General features: G+C 40.1%; 1 long non-coding RNA gene across 2 annotated transcripts in view; it reads right to left on the reverse strand.

Moving 5' to 3' along the window:
- Nucleotides 1–17,984: 17,984 nt before the first annotated feature.
- The window catches only part of LOC107199875, a 37,123-nt gene continuing 35,692 nt past the window's right edge, over nucleotides 17,985–19,415 (reverse strand). For both annotated transcript variants that reach the window (XR_004495871.1, XR_001519342.3), the window contains exon 4: nucleotides 17,985–18,404. This is a non-coding gene — a long non-coding RNA (uncharacterized LOC107199875). The remainder of the gene's footprint in view (nucleotides 18,405–19,415) is intronic.

The raw sequence follows: 19,415 nt of genomic DNA on the forward strand, positions 1-19,415 counted from the left end.
TAAATAACACTCAAGTCTCTGGGATGCACAGGGTGGGGGCAGTGGCTAATGAGAATTGGGTTGATAATTGAAATTGGATTTGCATTTTACAACTGGGGTAGATATTGATGGCTGTATGATTACTCATTTTATTGCTTCTGCTATTTCAGTCTTTTCTCCTACCCTCCACTATCTTCACCACCCCTGTGCACAGCTCATGTGAACTGGGGAAAAGTCCCAGGAAAAGAGCATTTGAGCCACTGCATGGCATAAGGACCTGAAGCTCACAGTTGTTATTATTACCACAGAAGGACTTTGCCACGAGAGAAGCACAGAATGGAGCAACAAAATGGCACTGGCTCCAGGCTTGGAGAGGTCTGGCACATCCTGGGTAATCCAGGCATCCCGGCAAGGGATGTGGCAAATTATGTGGGATGGCAACTGCTCATACACATATCACTGGTCAAATAAAGGTTTTTGTCCAAGAGACACCTCAACCCTAGCAGGAGGTGAACAAAGCTGTGTGAGCTTTGTGAGCAAACATATCACTGAAAGTGGATATGAAGAATCCATAAGGAAAGTCAACTCAGCTCAGGCTGGATAAAAGGTAACTCTGGCACCAACTCACAACACACCCACTCAAAAGAAGAGAAAGACTGAGCATTGGCCTAAACAGCATTAGAAGCAAGGGAATCACTTAACCAACAGAATAAGAGAACTATATAGCAAAGAAGCATTAATTTCTTTGTTTGTAAAACTGTACATATAATGAAAAGTATTAAACAACCTCGGGACTTCCACGACCAAGAAACCCAAGGTGAAGAAAGACTAACAGGAGGCCACTGAGTCCATGGGTGGTGACTATCTCTCTCCTTCCCTCTCTCCCTCCACTCCTCTTTTCTATTTTTTTTCCTATCTCTTTACCTTGCATTCACTGTTAAATAAAATTTATACTATTGACTTTGACCTATGGTCTCATTTGCACCTTAATTTGGGCAAAATCATCTCTCAATAATCAGATGTTAACACCTTCCCTGGGCTGCACACCCTGATAAGTGACTAGCAATTGAGGTATAGGATGGAAGACTTTCTGAAAATCCAACCAGGCTGCTTTAAATGAGCCCCCCAGGCTGCAAAGCATATGGCTCAACAAATCCAGAATGAACACAACATGCTCAGTTAGAGTTTTACATCTCTCTTCTCTGACACAAAGCTCTGCTGAATACTTTGGGAGAGAAAAGTGGCTGTATTGCATCTGAGGTTCTCTCTTACAGGCCTGATTAACACCTTTACAACACATAAACCACTTTCACAACTGCACCTTGAGCAAGTCAGAAATGTGGTCATATGTCTCTGGTTGGCCTTGGCTCCCCCTGGAAAGCAAGCTCACTGGACACTGAAAGAATGTTGCCAAGGGAAGAGAGCAGCAGCAGCAATGTGGAAGTCAGCTGCTCTTCCTCGCTGTCAGGGGAGGCAGTACAAGCATGAAGCTCTGGAAAGGAGGCTGGTTGATCCACCCCACTCCTAAAACCATTTTCAGACATGGCTGGGTTAAACTTCCCTGGAAGTAATGTCCTGAAATCAGGCAGAGTAAAGGAAGAATTACAATTGATGGGAATATGAAAGGTACAGGAAAAAAAGGCAGCATTTCTTGCATGTAAGTCTTTCTCTCAGATATACAAGGAATATCATAAAAATTCATGATGAATATTATTTATATATAGCACATAAACTTGACTAATGCTCCTTCAGAAAAGAAAATAAAAACTACGTTTACACCCCTGTGGAGCTTTCATGCCCTCTGATCTCACCTATGGTCAAACTGCTTGACCCTTCTCTACAGAAAAGAAATCACAGCTTTGACAAGACCAATAAGGCTATACTGAGTTCAGGAACAGCCTGGAGCTTACCACAACAATGTATTTACACAAGATGTGCTTTAAAAATACTGGATGCCATGGGTAACAAAAATGCAGAACATTTCTGCAATCTTCTGTAATATCTCTTCACTTGGGCACTGGCGCTCCTGTCCTCTGTGGAAGTCCAGCACTGTGCCACTGAAGTACACATTTCAGCAATCAAAAAACAGAGGGGGAGAAAACAACGTCACTCCTTCAAGTGCTGTGTCAGATCACCATACTAAAAAAAAAGCACTGTAATATGAACAGGAGTGCAGACAGGACAAAAGCCATGTCCAAAATTATGATAGAAAGAGCAACCTATCTTGGTAAAAAGCATTCAGGAGCAGCTCAGAAGCCTCCATTGTCATTAAGGTGCATTTCAGAGGTCAAATTAATTAGCATGAGGAGGCTTTCAGAAAAGGATTGAATCCTTTATTGGCAGTTCTCAGTGTGAAAGCCCTGTCACCATGGCTGAGAAAGTGACTCAGAAATTAAAATGAGAAGGAGAAAGAGAACTGCCACAATATCCAACTTCCCCCCAACACCAACCCATCAAGCCATTCAGCCAGCAAATTCTGCTTTTAAATGTTATTGGTCACATACCATTATGTAACTAATATTGTGTCATATTACTCCAAGCTGTGCCCTGTTGTACACCTAAGTGACAGAGCATCCCTTAATATAATGTGGAGTGGAACAAATACAGGAAAAAGAAGATACAGATTTTATGGGTAGCATGGCTGCTACCAGTTTACAGACTGATTATCCAAACTGATTCATATTTTTATTTTTAATACGATTACATTTCCTGCTACCTTCACCCTCCTCCACATTTTCCCTTACAGCTCAGATGCCTTTTTTTTTTTTTCAAATTCACCAAACAGATGCAAAAGCTGATATTTCTCTGCCTACATTTTTCTTGCAAAAACCCTGGAACCTTGTGCTTAATGAGGAGGAGTTTTAATAGACAGAAATAGAGGTTACATTGGCTAACTGAGAAAAAAAGAACTGGATAAGAAAAAGATCAGGTTTCCACAGAAACAGAGCCACATCCTATAATATTCTTGCCTTTATGAATTTATTTATTTATTTCAGCTATATCTGTTTCTAAGCAATGGGTTACAATAATGTCCAGGAATTCAGAGTTGCGAAAACTCTGCTGTTAATAGGGGTCCAGATCTTCAGCTGCTATAAATCAGAAAACAGCTTTGCTGAAGTCAGCATTGCTAATGGCATCAGCATGATTTATACCACTTAAGGATTTGGCCCAAGTGCTCCACCGAGAAATTAAATAAATGAAAAAATAAGTTAGAAAGTTTACACAAAAAGGAAGCCACCGGAAAACACTGCATGGCATTGCACATAGATGCCCTACTTTGTGATGGCTTTTCAGAAAGAAAAGTTTTTATGTATATCCCCTGGTTGTACGAGGAGAGTGAAGCAAGGTGCACACCTCAGCCTGCAAGTAGAAAGGCAGGAACTAGCCACATGGAGGATAGCACAAAGTTCATTTGGTTTACACCTTCATTTTCCATCCTGACCCTACAACTCTTCTGAAGAAGAAGAATAGGTTCTCAGTATTCTAAAAATATGTTGACAGAAGTGATTTTCAGTTATCCATTAATCACTCATCTGCACATGTATTTCTCTCCAAACATTTAATGGTGTGATAAGGAACTTCATGAGGAGCAATGTGTTGGTGTTTTACCTGGAACTCAGCACAACACTGCATTTGGCAGATAAACTCAGTAGAGACTTTGGAAACTGCGCCACTGTTGTGCCAACTAGTTCAGTGGCAATTTAAATTTCCTCTTGCACAACTAAAATAAAAACAAAATCCAGTTTTGCTAGAATTAAAGAGAGACTGAAACAAATCTGAAACAAAAACTGTTTTCCACTGCCCACATTTGAAGCTGTGAAATGGATTTCCATGTGGAGTTTTTCCAGCTGGATTTTATTTTCCTAATAAACTGAAAATTACACACAGGTCTGCTGAAAAAAATTATTTTTGGAGCTTTTGAAACCTAGCTCCACGTCTAAATCATCTAGTTCTGGCCTCGCTCCTGGGTTTGTGTGAACTATTTGATCACTTAGTCACCATCCCTAGAACTGTTCAAGAAACAACTGGAGCAGCATTTAGTGCTATGGCGTAATTGATAAGGTGGTGATTGGTGGAAGTGTGGGCTCAATGGTCATGAAGGTCTTTCCCAGCCTAAATAATTCTGTGATTCTTCTGTGAAAGGAAGAAAAATAATTTCTTGCTCCATAAAACAGAAACGTACATCCAGGTAAAGAAATACACCCTCATGCTGTCACTTCAGGGATCATTTTTCTGGAGCACCACAACTCCCCCCACTTTAGCTATGGCCACCTTTCAAGGACATCACTGCAGAAAAGACCCCAGAACACAATTAAGTGTATTGCCCCAGCTGTAAAAGAGCAGACCGCTCACCCCATCGGTCAGCCTGACTGCTCAGTACGGTTTGCTGAGCCTGGCCGCAGTGGAAGGCCGCAGCCATTCCTGCGCTCCCCACTCACGGCCTGCCCCAACTCCTCCAGCAGGGCCCAGCCGCGCTCCTCTCACTGCCCAGGCCAGCTGCCTGCACCCTTCATTGAACAAGCCCCTCTGCACATCTCAAGTACATTCATTTTAGTGCTGCTCTCTGATGAGAGGGTGGAGCATTTCTAACACGTGGCAACAAAGTTGGTGTCCACCAGGGAGGCCAGAGCAGCCGGGCAGAGGAGGCACAATGGGAAGACACCTCACCAAGAAATCAAAGAACTTGTAGGAACACTGCAAACCACCACCTCAGCCACACACAGGCAGGACTCAACTTTTTTTCTGGCCACTTCCTCCCTGTGATCAAAGGCAGCAAAGAATTGCCTTCAGCAGAAGAGGCGTGTGAAGGGCTTCCTATTGACTGGCTGCCTCAGCTGCTGTCTCCTGTTCTGCGTTTCATCACTTCAGGGGGGAGAGAGGGAGACAAGAAAGAGAGAAAAACCCGAGGAAACCCTTCCCATATCATTCTCTCATTAAAAGTTGGATCATCATTGTAAAGCTGCATATGCTTTTAAGAAAAGCTGATATTTAACAGCAGGAGTAAAAAAAGTTACAAAATAATAGCAATATTAAAAAAATAAATGTTTTATCCTGTCACACAAAATTATTCTGGTTGCGAAACACAATACATTCCCTTTGATCAAAGTCTTACCTGCTTTCTATTTTACTTCAACTCTAGCCAATAATACCTTGCCACTTCACTAAAACTTTTATCCAGCTCCAGCCTGTAACAGTCTTACCATCAATGTCTCACAATAAGCCATGAGAACTTTCTGTATTATCCCAAGTTCTCCTAAAAGTCAAGGAAACACAAAACTTAATTTTATTATTATTGTCACCTGAGATCTTTTTCTTAATTTTATTTTTCAGATGTTTCTGTCTATAGAGCCACAATAATTATAATAATCTTTGCCCATTGTGCATATGATTATATTCTCAGCAGCAGTACCTTCCTAAATGCTGACAAATTTATTTCGTATTATGACAATTTACATATGTATTATAGAGCCTAAATTCCTTCAGCAATTAAGGAACTAGAAGCAAAAATAATTTTTCAAATGTTAGAAGTGTAAGTACATGCTTTTTGTCAGTGAAAGTATGTAGATTGGCTGTAAACCCCTCTGAAGAAACTGTTTCTCAAATTTATAGTATCATAAGTCTACTTTTCATACTCTCTGTTGATATGATAGTGCACATCATTCTCCTCCTTAGAATCAATATTTTGATTATTTTGTGGGTTATAACTGATGTGCAGTCATCATCTGAGTCACTAAATACATGTTGCTTATTCTTGCTTCTGAGATGGTTTGAGTTCAATCTCCACACAGTGTTCTTTGGTCAGCACCAAACCACTCTTTTGGTTACATAGGAACTCTTGTACAACACTGAAAACTTTTCTCTTTAATGTGTTTATTTTTCTCATAATCTTTGTTCAAGGATCTATTTAGGCTTGACTTTATTGACCTGTGGGGGGTGGAAAAAAAAAAGTGTTACTAGGTGTGGGTCTTGCTGCTATGTTCCTGAAAAACTGTTTGCCTTAGATCTACTTTGCGTCTCTCAGCAGTTTTTTATTGATATCTCCTGTAAACTTTAAAAGTTACACCAGTTCTGCAGGATTTTCTTCATCTTCACACAGCGTTGACAACTAGGCATGGTGCATAAGCTGTGAAAATGCTCTGGTATACCATTTATTCGCTGCAGCAGTCTCATCGTAACCACATGGCAAGAGGGCATTTTCAGCAGCATTTGCAGTCTGTACCATGTCTCTCTTTCCTTATGTGCTTTCTCTATGGACTCACTGAACCATGGTAATGCCCAGAGAACAGATCCTATTGAACACTTTGCTCCATCTTTGAGCAACATTTACCAAAATAATCAAAACGTGTTCTGCATAAGTTAGTTTTCTAAGATTCCATCAGCTATTTCTGCTCCCATAATGGCCACCTGGTCATATGTCACTGGGGAAGGGTCAGTTTCAAAAGCATCACTCTGTTCTTCTTGAAATCACCATGCACTCACTGGCTTATCTTTGTTGCTTTCAGAAGATCATCAATATCTTCTTGCTGGACTTGATCTCCAGCAGTCAAATAAGTGGATTATACATATTCCATTTTTTCCAGGTCTAACCAGCTGTTCTCAAACAGTTCCAGTGATATTTCTAGATACCATTGGTTGGTATTTCTAGATACCATTGGTTGGTATTTCCAGAGAGTTAGAAATCTCCTGGAATAAGAAATCATTCCTTTTATCATGTCTATTTTGTCATACAATGCTTCACTGCTCAGCAGCAAAGTACACCTTCTGACAATTCCAGTTCAAGAATAAATCCTTTTGTAACACTTAAAATAAGTCTGTATCTGGTGTTTTACCAGTTACTAATTTTTTTTAACAAGAACACTTCTCTTCCAACAGACTGTCTACCATTTTTGTGATGTATGTGGGCATTTGGGAAGCTTTCTAGTGTAGATATGGTTTTCTTATGGTACAGAAGTTCAATTTATCACTTGCAAAACAGACTCACAAAATAGAATTCTGTCCCATTCTCTTGCTTAAATGTCCAAAATAATCCCATCATAATTGGATTATACCAATGTCAGAAATACAGAATTCTGGCACATTCCACTACCAGCACTTTCCAGGTAACCATGCTTTTATGTGACACAGTTATACTCCAAGGCCGTAGTTGATTTATGAAAATCAGTCATTACAGCAAACTCCACTGAAATGCACTTGGCATGTATCATCACAAGCCTTAGAGATTTATGTGCTTCTATTCCAAATGGGCAGATTTCAAAACTGGAAAGTGACAATGGCTCTGGGCAGGTTTCAGAAGACCAGTCTGCAAATTCATGCTCTGCAGTGGTAGTGTATTGGCACATGTTATCTTCTGAAGTTGTGCAAATCATTCCATTTCTTCCTTATGAATTTGGAAAAATGTCCACTGGCTCCCTCTTCTTTTCTGCTTATCTCCATAGATGTGACATTTTTTCTTCAAACCCCCAATAGAACACTGCATGTATTGTAAGCTGCACAAAAATTTAACAGCTCAAGTAAATAAAAACAGTAGTAGCAGATGTACAAATGAAATGGTATCCAACTTCATTTCACCAACCATCTTGGAAAAGCAACTCATGCAGAAAGGTTATTGCACACAAAAAGACTGAGTTACATAGATAAATCTGCTTGACTCAGAATTAGCCATCGTTATCAAGCTGGTTAAGCACCGCTTGGTAAACACAGTTGGTCGAGTGCCTGGAGCTGTCAATTTTCCCGCCATGCACAGTGGGATCAAGACAGAGAACAGAAATGGAAAGGTATAGACTCCTCTTTTCGCCTTATTATGTGAATTATGTGATTACTCTTTTCCTCCTGTGCAGATGCTTGGAAAGTAGTACAGAAAGGCAAGCTCTCACACACAGAATACAGAAGAGAACAAATTATTTGATTTCTTTAAAGCGAGTACAGGCCTTCTCACAACAGGGGATTCTTCAGGATTTTTTTTTCCTGACTGTTATTTTTTTACTTCCTGAGTAAAACTGCAATTCCTCCTTTTCTTGGCTCTGTTTTGGTATTAGAATAAAAAAAACTTGAAATAAAACTTATTTAAATTGAAATACAGACACCCTCTTCAATGCCTAATGCAGTGGAACAGACACAGTTTAAAGTACAATCACGTTCACCTTTCCTGAGGGCCCTCACGTGGATGGATGAGCTTTGCACTGACGTAGCCAGTTCAAATTTTGCTTATCTGAATAGCAGAAAAATTTTGTCAAGCAACCAAAGCACACTGAAACTTGATCACAACAACCTGAAAACTGCAGGAATAAATCAACATGGCAATTATCCACCATCCACCATTATCTCAGCCTTCAGTGACTGCATCTCTATAAACATAGGACCAGGGTCAGAAGCAATTAGTCATGTGGCTCACCATGTTCTTTATGATTTAAACTTTATGATTTATGATTTATACATATGGTGACTATTTTTTTCCAGTTCCTACCTGGGTGCTTTCTACAACTCAAGCATATTTTAACCCAGTGAAATTTTTCCAGAACTTTATCTTTCAGAATAACTGATTAGCTCTTACTCTCTTGAGTTCTGGCTTCTGTTATTTATTTTAGGGTTATACTGCACCACCATTGTCAACTAGGTATGCTCTTTCCATGCACAGGATGGTTTTCAATAAGGATTTTTTCTTTGGTCTTTCTCTCATTTAACCCATTGAAGACATCTAAACGTAGCTAGTCTGCCCTCCACACTCCTGCATTTTTGACCCACCATTTTAGGAAAATTTCTTAAAAAAAAAAACAAAAGTCCTCAATGTGCCATCGAAGAATCATAGAATGGCTTTGGTTTTAAGGGATCTTAAAGATCATCTAGTTCCAACACTCCTGCCATGGACAGGGACAACTTTCACTAGACTCAGAATCGATCCAACCTGGCCTAAAACACTGCCAGGGATAGACATCCCCACTGAAGAGAATGAATTCTTTTTAGAGGAAAAAGCTTCCTGCTTTTCTCTTGGTAGTTCAGCCAAATCCAAAGTTTTATTGCGCTTTTTATCTTTCTTTGCAAATGGGTTGTGATTTTCCCCTAGCAGCCCATTCATTAAGTGCCCTTCCAAACCAGTGTATCACTCCTGGCTCAGAGATGGCCATGAACCAGGTCCAGGGCTGGCACAGCAGATTATGAAACATGTGAGTCACTGTCCTGCCAGGCAGCATGGCAAAACCTCTATTAGCATCTTGTTAATTCACATAGAAGCCTCTCCCAGGTTTTCTTTTCTTATCCTAATATGCTGCTCTGTCTTTTATTTCTCACTGCTTCCTCTTCCTGCCCTAGGGAAATATCATATTCCAACAGTTCCTATAACTATTTAATATCCCTGGCCTTTAGTCTGAATATTTTGGTAAAAGGGTTAGGTATCAGCACTCACTCCAAGTGCTGATTAGTGCTCTTTCCAGCAGTCCTCAGGGAAAGTGATCACTCAGAATTTGTCCAGGATTCACAGATCTTAGGCTCCTCCCGTGGCCACTATCTTTTTTATTGCTGTGAAAGGCTTTAACTGTCTTGAAGCCATAGCAATTGACAGACTGGATAAATTTACAGTTTCCCTTGGAACTCTGGGGCAAAGCTGCACAGATGTGCCCACTGCATGAGTAGTCCCCTACTGCTTTTTGTTTGGTTTGAGCCTTGTTCTCTTGAGCCTCACCCCATGCATTTTAGCTCTCCCACTGGCACAAACAACACATAATCAATTCTTATAGGCTTTACTCGGTGCCTTTCAAGATTTTGCTGTGTCTTCTCCAGACTGAAGAGTCCTAGTTTATTTTGTCATCTTTGCCCACCCCCATTGTCTTTGAATCTTTTCTAATTCCACTACATTCTTCCTGAAACAAGGAGATGAGAATTGAATATGGTATTAAAGATAGGAGTAAACCAAGGTTATTTTCTGTTTTGTACTTTAATCCTTTCTTGGCAATTCCTAACATTTTAATTGGTTTTCTACTTAAAAAAAAAAAATGCTTATGATTTGAAGGATCTGTCAAAACTCCAAGATCTTGCTCCTGGGGACAGCAGTTAGCTCAGAGTACATAGACATATAACCTGATGCTGGGGTTTTTTTCCCTATATATACATCTTTCCACAGCCTGCAGAGGCAGAGCTACAGCAGAAATAATGTGGGAGTCACTGCATTTCTAACTCTCCATTTCTCCAGTGTGCACTTACAGCATCCTAAAAAAGGGCAGAAGTGGGGAGAGCTGCTCTCTAGCTCCAGCTGCAGAATAAAACAAACTGACAGAATTCAACCATGGATTGACAGTAAAATGGGGTGAGTCCACAGACATGGGTACCAGAACAATTCACATCTCATCTCCTTCTCTATCAGGAGAGACAAGAGTGAGCAGATTCCACCCACATGACACCACTGTCACAGAGTTCACCAGTTCCTGTGTGGAAGATATAAAATAAACACATCAAAGACAAGATTTTGACTCAAGAAGATCTTAAAATCTTAGGAGACAAAGAAAGGAAAGAAAAAAGAATGAAGTGACCTTACAAGGATATGCAGCAAGCCAGAGCAAAACCATGAGAGGCATCTCCACCCCTAAGTCATGTAAGAGTCATTTTTGCTGCCTACTCTAACCAGAACAGAATAAAATATTAGGGGAACTTGACTAACCACTTGTTCCTCTAAAAACAAAAACTTAAGCTGGTAAGTAAAAAGAGAATATTTCTACAGAGAGGTTGTTTTTCAGTTCCTACCACTCAAGCCTCCAGCCAAAATCACCCAGAGGTAATCTCTGCTCTCATGTCCTGTTAAACAAAGGATTGTCTAACACACACCAAAAACTCAGATCGGGAAAATGAATGGAAACTTTGCCTATAGGCAATAGGAGCAAGACTAGAAAATTTGAGAAAGAAATAAATTTATAAATATTTGAGATGATCTTTTCATTTCATGTTTTTTCTTTTATTTTTTTCATTTTTCACTCCTCACTCTTCTCCCACCTCCTCCCTATCTTCCCTCTCTTTAGTATCCATAGCAAAGTACCCGTGCCAAACAACTTCAAGTGGACCCATGGCAAAAAATTTACAATGTGGAGGAGCCAGGAAAACATCTCCATTGTAAGCTGCATGCAGGCGTGGGTGGACTCAAGGTGTCATATCAGGCTGTCGAATAAAGTATGAGCAGACAATAGTGAATCAAAACCGTTTAAATGAATTGTTTTGTTTTCGCTCACTGCCTGGTAGGTGCACCTGTGCTCCAGATGATATACATCTTTGTTTTCCTGCTTAATATTCAGCACATGAGACACACACATAGAAAAATAAATAAAAGGGAGGAAAGGAGGAGGAGAAAATAGATCACTTTTTTAAGTGCCTTCAGAATTAAATCTTAAAGGTAAGGTCATGCACATAGGAGGCTGGAAAGACTGGGCAATTACCTGTGAGGCTTGCATAATTAAATGGAAGGTAGAAGATGGGGGCACTGAAGACTAGGGAAAAGAAGCTGCATTTCACACCCTGCCAGGGGGACCACGAGTGTTTGATAGCATGAGCAGGTGCAGGAGTGCTTCTTAGAGTATAATGGAGAAAAGGAATCTGTCTGGTTTCTCTTGTGGTTGCAATGCATTTTCCCCAAGATGCAGCTGAAATATATTGTTGCTTCTGTTGTCCTGATGCAGGTGAACATGCATAAAAGACTGTAAAACTAGTCAGCTATTTCACAGGCTGAAATCTTGGCAAAACAAGCTGCCATTGTATAGCGTGAAAGTAATAAAAATAGGAGAGGGAAGAAAGGTTTCTGCAAACACAGGCTCCCTCATAACCAGTGAATCCTTTTTTCTTCTTTTCTTTTGCTTGTGTGCAGTGTCAGGAATCAAACTCAACTGTACTTTTGGCAGGAGCTCCTGCTAGATGTGAGCAGTGAACTTGCCCTGCCCTCCAAGATAAAAGTTTAAAAAACTGAAATGGAAGCTGCTCCTAAGAGCATAAGCTGTTAAAGCAAACCAAACTGGAGCTGCTGTGTTGGTTTTTCCCTTTAGGACATCACTATGGTATTTTGCAGTGATGGCTTCGTACCCTGAGGTCCTTGGGTGCAGGAGGGAGGGATATTAATTTTTTTCTATTGACTTCAGCAAAGCCCTTCTCTGAATTAAACCCAGGAGTTTGGTTGGCTTCCTGAAGAGGTTAGTAAACTATTTTCGGTATGATTACTTTTTAGCTGAAACTAAACTCCTTTAAAAGTCTTATATAAGAGCAAGGTTTTTAGCCTTTGATTCCCCGTAGCCTCCATACTGAGAGCCCAAATAATACGGCAAGTATAGGCGGCAGTGCCACATGTGAGAAACCTGTCCTGGGACTGAGGAAAAAATTGTCTACTGATACAGGTCTTTGTTTTGATACACACTAAGATTTAAGTTAATTAGTCCTATACCTAGTCCTATCCCACCAAATAACTACCGCCAATCTGGTTCCTTTTTCTGGAACCCTGAATAAGCATCCACCCACATCACCCCCAGCAGCATCTTATGCCTTTCCAAGTGCTCATCCATCAAGCAAAGGACTGGGCGAAAGCCACCAAACTGTCTAAATTAACTGCAGAGAGCCAAGGAGATGTAACTGAGCCATACTCTACATTAAGAGCAGGTAATGTTTCTGACAATAAAGAAAGATTTAGAAGGGATGGAATTATCAGTGTTCACTGGAGAATGAATTGCATCTGAAACTGTGCCCTTCAGCAATGTGCTGTGTTGGAACTGAAATTGACAATTATCAAGCTGATCTGCAGACTAACACAGTAGAAGTCACAAGGATCTTTATTACATTCAGATGGTTGGTCCTATGCACTTGGTGACAGCCAACCTTTATGTTCTTGTGTGCTAATGAAGGGGTCTTTTGTCAGGGAAGGACATCAAGTCTTTGGGAAGCTGCCTTCCATAGATACATCATGCCCTCCTCTCAAAAAGTTGGCATTAGCGTTAATGTTAGTGCAAAAAGATTACAGTACAGTAACAAAATACAAGGTCAGAGATGAGAGAGTTCACAGCAAGGATTTTCTCACTAAAAAATTGAAAGCAGCTGTTTTGAAATACATATATTAAAAAAGGCAGAGCTGACAAATTTTTTAAGAGACACTTAAGATGAACTCAAAACAAGAAAGCCCTTTCCGCCTTGGAGTAATACATGAAGACGCATTTCAAGTGTCCCCAAGTCTGTTCTCTCCATTACATGATCATTTGTAAGGAAATCTGGAAATAATTGCCTTGGCTTTAGTGATGACAGAGCCCCTGGTACTGTCCAGCTGAAACTGCCTCCTTACTTTCTTCTTTCTTGCTGTCTCTGGCAAGTTGTTTCCATACTTGTCCTATGACGCTTGCATTTTTCACTCTTCCAGTATTAACAGGAACACACAAATCACTCAGTAAAAAAAACTTTCAAATCCTGTTGAAAGGCCTTCATTAAAATTCTATTAATATCTGTTTGTCTCACACTGTGAATAAATTGTTGACACTTCCATGTTCCTCTAAATAAAGCCAAAAATAAAGCACTGTCTTTCTGAAAAGCACTTGACATGTAAGAACAGCCAAGTTCTTGATGGAGCACACTATATTTTCGCTAAGGGCTCCACTGTTGAATATTCTGGCAGCTTAAGATGTTCGTCTAAACAGTAAATGCCGCGATAATGGATGCAACATTTCACAATTTAGTTGGGGATCTGCCTACACGAGACACAGTTGCTGAGAAATGGACAGATGGAAAAAACCAAAATATTTCTTCAGGCCCCTGACTTTCATTAGCTTTTCACTCTGTAACCCTTAGAGTGAGATCATGAAGTTCCAGATAGGTTGAAAAAGAATCCAAATTTTGTAAATATCCATGCATTTACAAGTTTTCTCCCTTCTTCCTAGGTAGCAGCAACTTCTGCCCCTTTGTTAGGGTAGAATATAAATGGAACCTAGGTGGCATTTTCTAGCAGCACTACCATATGCCTTTAATATTTTACAGAACAGGAAAACATTCCCAAATCAATTACCCAATAGTTTCTTTGAAAAGGCTAATTTAAGCAGGAGAAATTGCATACTAGGCAGGTAAGTTAGAGGTCAGGAGTCTTCTGTGTCACATCAGATGTAATGTTCTTCACAGAAGTCTGTATGTCACATAAGGGTCTTACTGCAGTTTTAGCCATTTGAGAAACAACACATCTTTCCAATGCTGAAGTTTGCACAAAAAATGTCATTATTCTATAGAAGTGGTTCTCTGCCAGGCAAAATCAGAATTATTTGGCTTTAGCTAGGCAACAGAGTTCCCCCTTATCCTTTCCAAATTTTTTACATCTCCCCTTCTTCATTTATCCTGTTATCCATTTAGTAAAAGTTCTCTTCCATATTTTTCCCCTTACCATTCCTTTCCCCCCTCTCTTCTGCTCCACAGAAGCTGCTAGTTTAGCATCTGTAGTGGCATCAGCCTAGCCTTTGATAGAGATGCGGTGCTCCAAGACTGCTCCAAGAGGCCTTCATTTGGGTTTTTTTCAGCAGATATGGCTAGATCTCAAATCTGATTATTTTTATTGTTCAAAAGCTCAGAGTATGGAGAGTTTCTGTATAAACCCTCCTACACTTGCAAGCAACTGGTACAGAGGTCTGAGAGATTTGAGGTCAGCACTGGAAACTGCAGAGCTAAAGCCAAGAAACTTTTTACCACAGATCAACATGAACCCTTCAAGGATACTTACTTCTGACCTTTACACTAACCTGAAGAATATGCTTTGTGAAGTTCTTTCATAACATTGAGCTTTACGATTTAGATCACTAGTATGACTTTGGCGCCAAGCCAGGGAATACGTCACTTGCCCCATTTAACTGCTTGCCCCATTTACACTGACCTGAAACAACTTCAAATACAGGATTTCTAGGAGTTTGTGAATAAATCTCCTTAGTACTTTTAAAGTTAGTGAAATTTCTCACTGTAAAACTAGGTACTGCACCTAATTCTTCAGATCCACCAGGGTTCACTGTAAATATTTCCAGTCCATCCACACACAGTAATTTAGCCTTGGAGACATTTTTCTTCATCAATGAGTATACTGCTTCCTCTTTTCAGTGTTTCCAGCTATGAATTGAAGGAGCATCATGTTCCCAGGGTACCTCCCAGGAAGGTTTCCTTGCAGAGCAAAAGCGAGGGTGGAATCATGGCTTAAATCCTCCAACATGTTGCAGCCAGAACAAAATGAAAGCAAAGCAAAATACAACAAAAATGGGAAACAAAATATACAACTGACACTTTTAGCATTACAGTGGCCAGAAAAAGCACTGGGCTGGGATTTTTCTGAACCTCACAATGGTGTGGCAAGCTGCAAAATAAGGGGAGGGTATTTTGTCAGGAGTGTAGTCAGCATGGTGCTGCTCCCCAGTGAAGCAGCCAAAACACTTGCCCACACAAGAGAAAGGTACTTCAAGTCTGCTTTGAGGTTTGTTAATCCACATATGCAAGTGCCTTGTAGCACAGGACAGACACCTGACAAACTGGCCCTGCCTGAAAGCTGCAGAGAAAACAGGCACATAATAACAGAAAAACAGAAAAACATGAAAGGTTGAGCAGAGAGAGAGAAAAGCTTTAACACTGTTTCTAGGTATGTTTGTACAAAGGAGCAAACCAAACAATTTTCCCTGTTTCATTACTCCTGAACACAAAGAGAGGGGTCCTGTGAATCACTCCAAGCACCTCCTCCAGTGGTGCCTGAGGGGCCACAGCACCAGACAGAACTGAGCCAGAGATAGCCATTAAAAGAAATCTACTCATTAAATCTTCATGCTCATACAGTGATTCAAGCCCAGAGCCTTGTAAGACAAGCATTTCAGCATATTTTCACATTTCTCCACCAGGTCCACTACATTCTTTCTCGTTACTTTTGCAAACACAACCTGTATTTTATAGTCTCCAGTTCATTCATTCTTAATGTTTGTGATTCCTCTTATAAGGCTTGGAAATAGCACTTCTTCCTCAAAAGATTCTGTCTTTTTCCACTTGGCCAATAATATTTCTGCTGTCACAAGGTGGGAGAAAGAAAGAAAGCTTTGGTTTGTTTGCTTCTTTGTTTATGCACTGGCATCCCTGCTTTTCCTATAGATATCAAATGAAATCATTAGCATCTCTGGTGCAGGACAGTGAAAAGGTGTGTATAGCCTCATCTCAGGAAAATATGAGAATTTTCTCCTTTATCCTAATGTCTCCCTTACTTTAGAATGTAAAGGAGAGGTATTCATCTTGCCTAACATAAGTACACACACATGCAACTTAGATTTCCTTTGTAGATGCTGAAAGTAAAAGGCTCTAGCCTCTTATAATGCTTTATACCATGCTCCATATTCTCCCACGAAAAAAAACATTATATTGAAATATGGTCTCTTTCCATTCACAGAGGCAGTCAAGGCTGACTGCTCAGATGTAAATGGTTATTTCATACTCTCAGAGTCACATGAGTTGAAGTCCAGCCAGTGCATCTTGATCACATAAAAAACACAGAGCACTAGAAGAAAAACAAGGGTTTCCTTGCAAAGAAAGTTAGTATTTTCAGTTTGTGTCTTCTGAAACTGCAAACGGAGATGGCACCTGGTAAGCTTTATATTTCCACTGCTTTCAACACTGGGAGCTCAGCTGAAGAAAGAACAGAAGTGGGTGAATTTGTGTCACTACATTATTGGACCTTCACTGTTCTCTGTTGCACAGCTGTTTACAAAAAAGTTCAAAAATTACAATTTTTTTTAAAGGAAGGATTTTGTACTTCTCTCTGCTGGTTCAAAATATAAGGCAGCAAGGACACAGTCATTTGAGGTAAAATCCCTGCAGTTCTCCAGAAACTGATCTGGACTAACACCTAGAATTTCCAAAGTCATGGAATTGTCCTGACTCTCAGCTGCCCTCGACACCTTGGACACACTCCTGGCAGTTTTCTGCTGCACACTCAGACAAGGAGGGGGTAGCAGAGGTGCATGGATTTCTCATTGCCTTTTTTGTGGTGTTATTCCCATATCAGTTTAGTCAATTTTCCTGTTTATTCACCTTGATTATATTCTGCTCAGTGCAGGAGAAATCACTCTGGGTTCAGATATCTCATGTAAATGCATAGCTTACATTTGTATTTTTGACGTGGACAGCTTACATCTCTGTAAAATGCCAATGACTGCCGCACGCTGGAGGATGCTGGCTTTTTGCAGTAACTTTCTTCCGAGAAATAGATTCATTTCCAGTTTAGTGAACTGAAAGGATCAGGCCGTGTGGATGCAATACAAGGAGAGAGAAGGGGGTTGGTGACCTCATTTCGTTACTTTCAGTGGAACTGCATCTATGCTGTTCGGTAAAACTGCACAAATGTAAACGAGGTGTGAACTGCTTTCACATCTCATTTAGGTAACAGATGAGGCATGAAATGTGTTTCAGGGGCACGTGTACCAGAGCAGTATGCTAAGGCTTGTGACAATGAAGGACTCCTTTTATCACACACAAGAACCCTTTCTCAGAGCACTGGATTAGCTCTGAGAAAAAATGTGTGAGGAGGAGAGATATCATCAAGAAATGGCACGTTGTCTGCTTTTATTAGCTATCAAAATATTTTGGATCGCAATCGAAGTTCCTGGAGTCCTCTCTCAATGCAAAGTTTGTTTCGTTCTCATTTCCCACAAAATAAGTCATCTCCAGATGGCACCAAACAATGAAAATAAGTGAGTAAACATAAAGTCTCTCCTCCTAGAAATGAGCTTCTGAGCCAGAATGCAGATTCACTTCTCTTGAAGAACATGAATCTAAAATAAAAAATATTCTTCAGCTTTTCAAAAAAATACAGGTTGCAAGAATGTTCTTGCCAATCACACAGCACGTGTAACATCACAGGGCTTTATTTTTATTTCTAAAACATGTACAGATAAGGTAGAGGAAAGTTAACTCAGGTTTAAGATAAATTAACACAGCTACAAAAAAAAAGTTGGGAAAATGTGAAGAAAAAAAAAGCCAAAGTCATCATAAAATAAAAAAGTAAAAGTAAAAATGCATCCTAAATTAGAGAGACTCTGCAATGAACTATGCAACCCATGGAGAGATATTCACCTCCATGATACAGGGTGAGCATAGAAGGATATTTGCTAGCAGAGAGTCAGAGGAAAATCTAAAATGTATTTTGATGCCAGTGGCAGAGTTGAAAAGTTCAGCAAAGGACACAGTCATGAGGAGAACTTCACATGCTAAGGGCAGCAGAAATGTAGACATCCAAGAGCAAAGCAAAGGAAAACTTCCTTCGCATCACAGAGATAAAGAGTTCAAAAATGTTCTGATTTTTGTAGAAACCCACCAAAAGTCACTTCAGATGTCTTCAGCATTTATACCTTTTATCACAGAAAAAGTTTGAATATACCTGTTCAGAATTTGAAGTACTTCTTGAATTTTTTGACACTGTGAAACCACTAAAAAAACAAAACAACCCCATTTTTGCTCAGTTAAGCACAATTCCCCTGACTGACGGTACAACTTTTATAAACATTAGAAATTAACTTAATCCTACTTTGTTAATCAGTCAAAATTATTTCTTAGAAAGCACTGGTTATGGATAGTGCTCCAAGCTTTGTCTTACAGTTTCTTGCAATGTCCTTTTTTTAATTCAGGTGGGGCACATAAAATACACACACAAATTAACTACTGATGAGTAATGACTTTACAATACTGAAATAATAGCTTGAAGAACCAAATACTTCAGCCATTACTTAGGCAAAACTCTCACTAATTTGAGACTGAAAGGGAAATCTACTTGAATAAAACCTGCACAATCAAGCCAAAAACTGCTAACAAATTAAAAGACTGAATGGAGAAGCAAGGACTCAGAGTTCTGGACAGTGCAGAAATTACCTGGCAGAACATTGCTAATGATTCAGAGAAGTCATTGCAAACATTTTTCTTCTTCTGCATCTCCCTCAAATTTAGGAAGCATTTGGGTGATGTTCTTTATCATAAACATTCCCTCCTCTACCTGTTCAATCTAACTGGTACATGTCAGGTTTCCTGGATGATCACCGTCATTCCTTCAATTAAATGATTATAAATCTCTTGCCTAGCTCTCATTTTCAAGGCTGCAGCCTGCCTGCATATTAACATTGCTCTCACCTCCCTTCTCAACCCTTCTTCAACACTTCTCCCTCCATCCTTTTCCTACGCTTTCTTTAGGTTCCCCAACTCCCTTCATTGTTCTCTCGGAATGTCCTTTCTCCATCTTTACCTGAGAAAGGCCTGTTTTGCACTCAGCTGTGCCCCACAGAATCCACATGCAGACAAGAGCAGCCAATGGACACCCACAGACTGCCACCCACACGCTCCTGATTCATACCCAGCCATCAAGACCCCTTCAAAGTAAGCCTGTTGCCAATTTATCTCACTTTCAAAGGTGACTGTCATGACATGGCGTGTCAGCAGTCATCTGGCAT

Source organism: Parus major, chromosome 2 (genome assembly GCF_001522545.3).
Source record: "Parus major isolate Abel chromosome 2, Parus_major1.1, whole genome shotgun sequence".
Lineage (NCBI taxonomy): Eukaryota > Metazoa > Chordata > Aves > Passeriformes > Paridae > Parus > Parus major.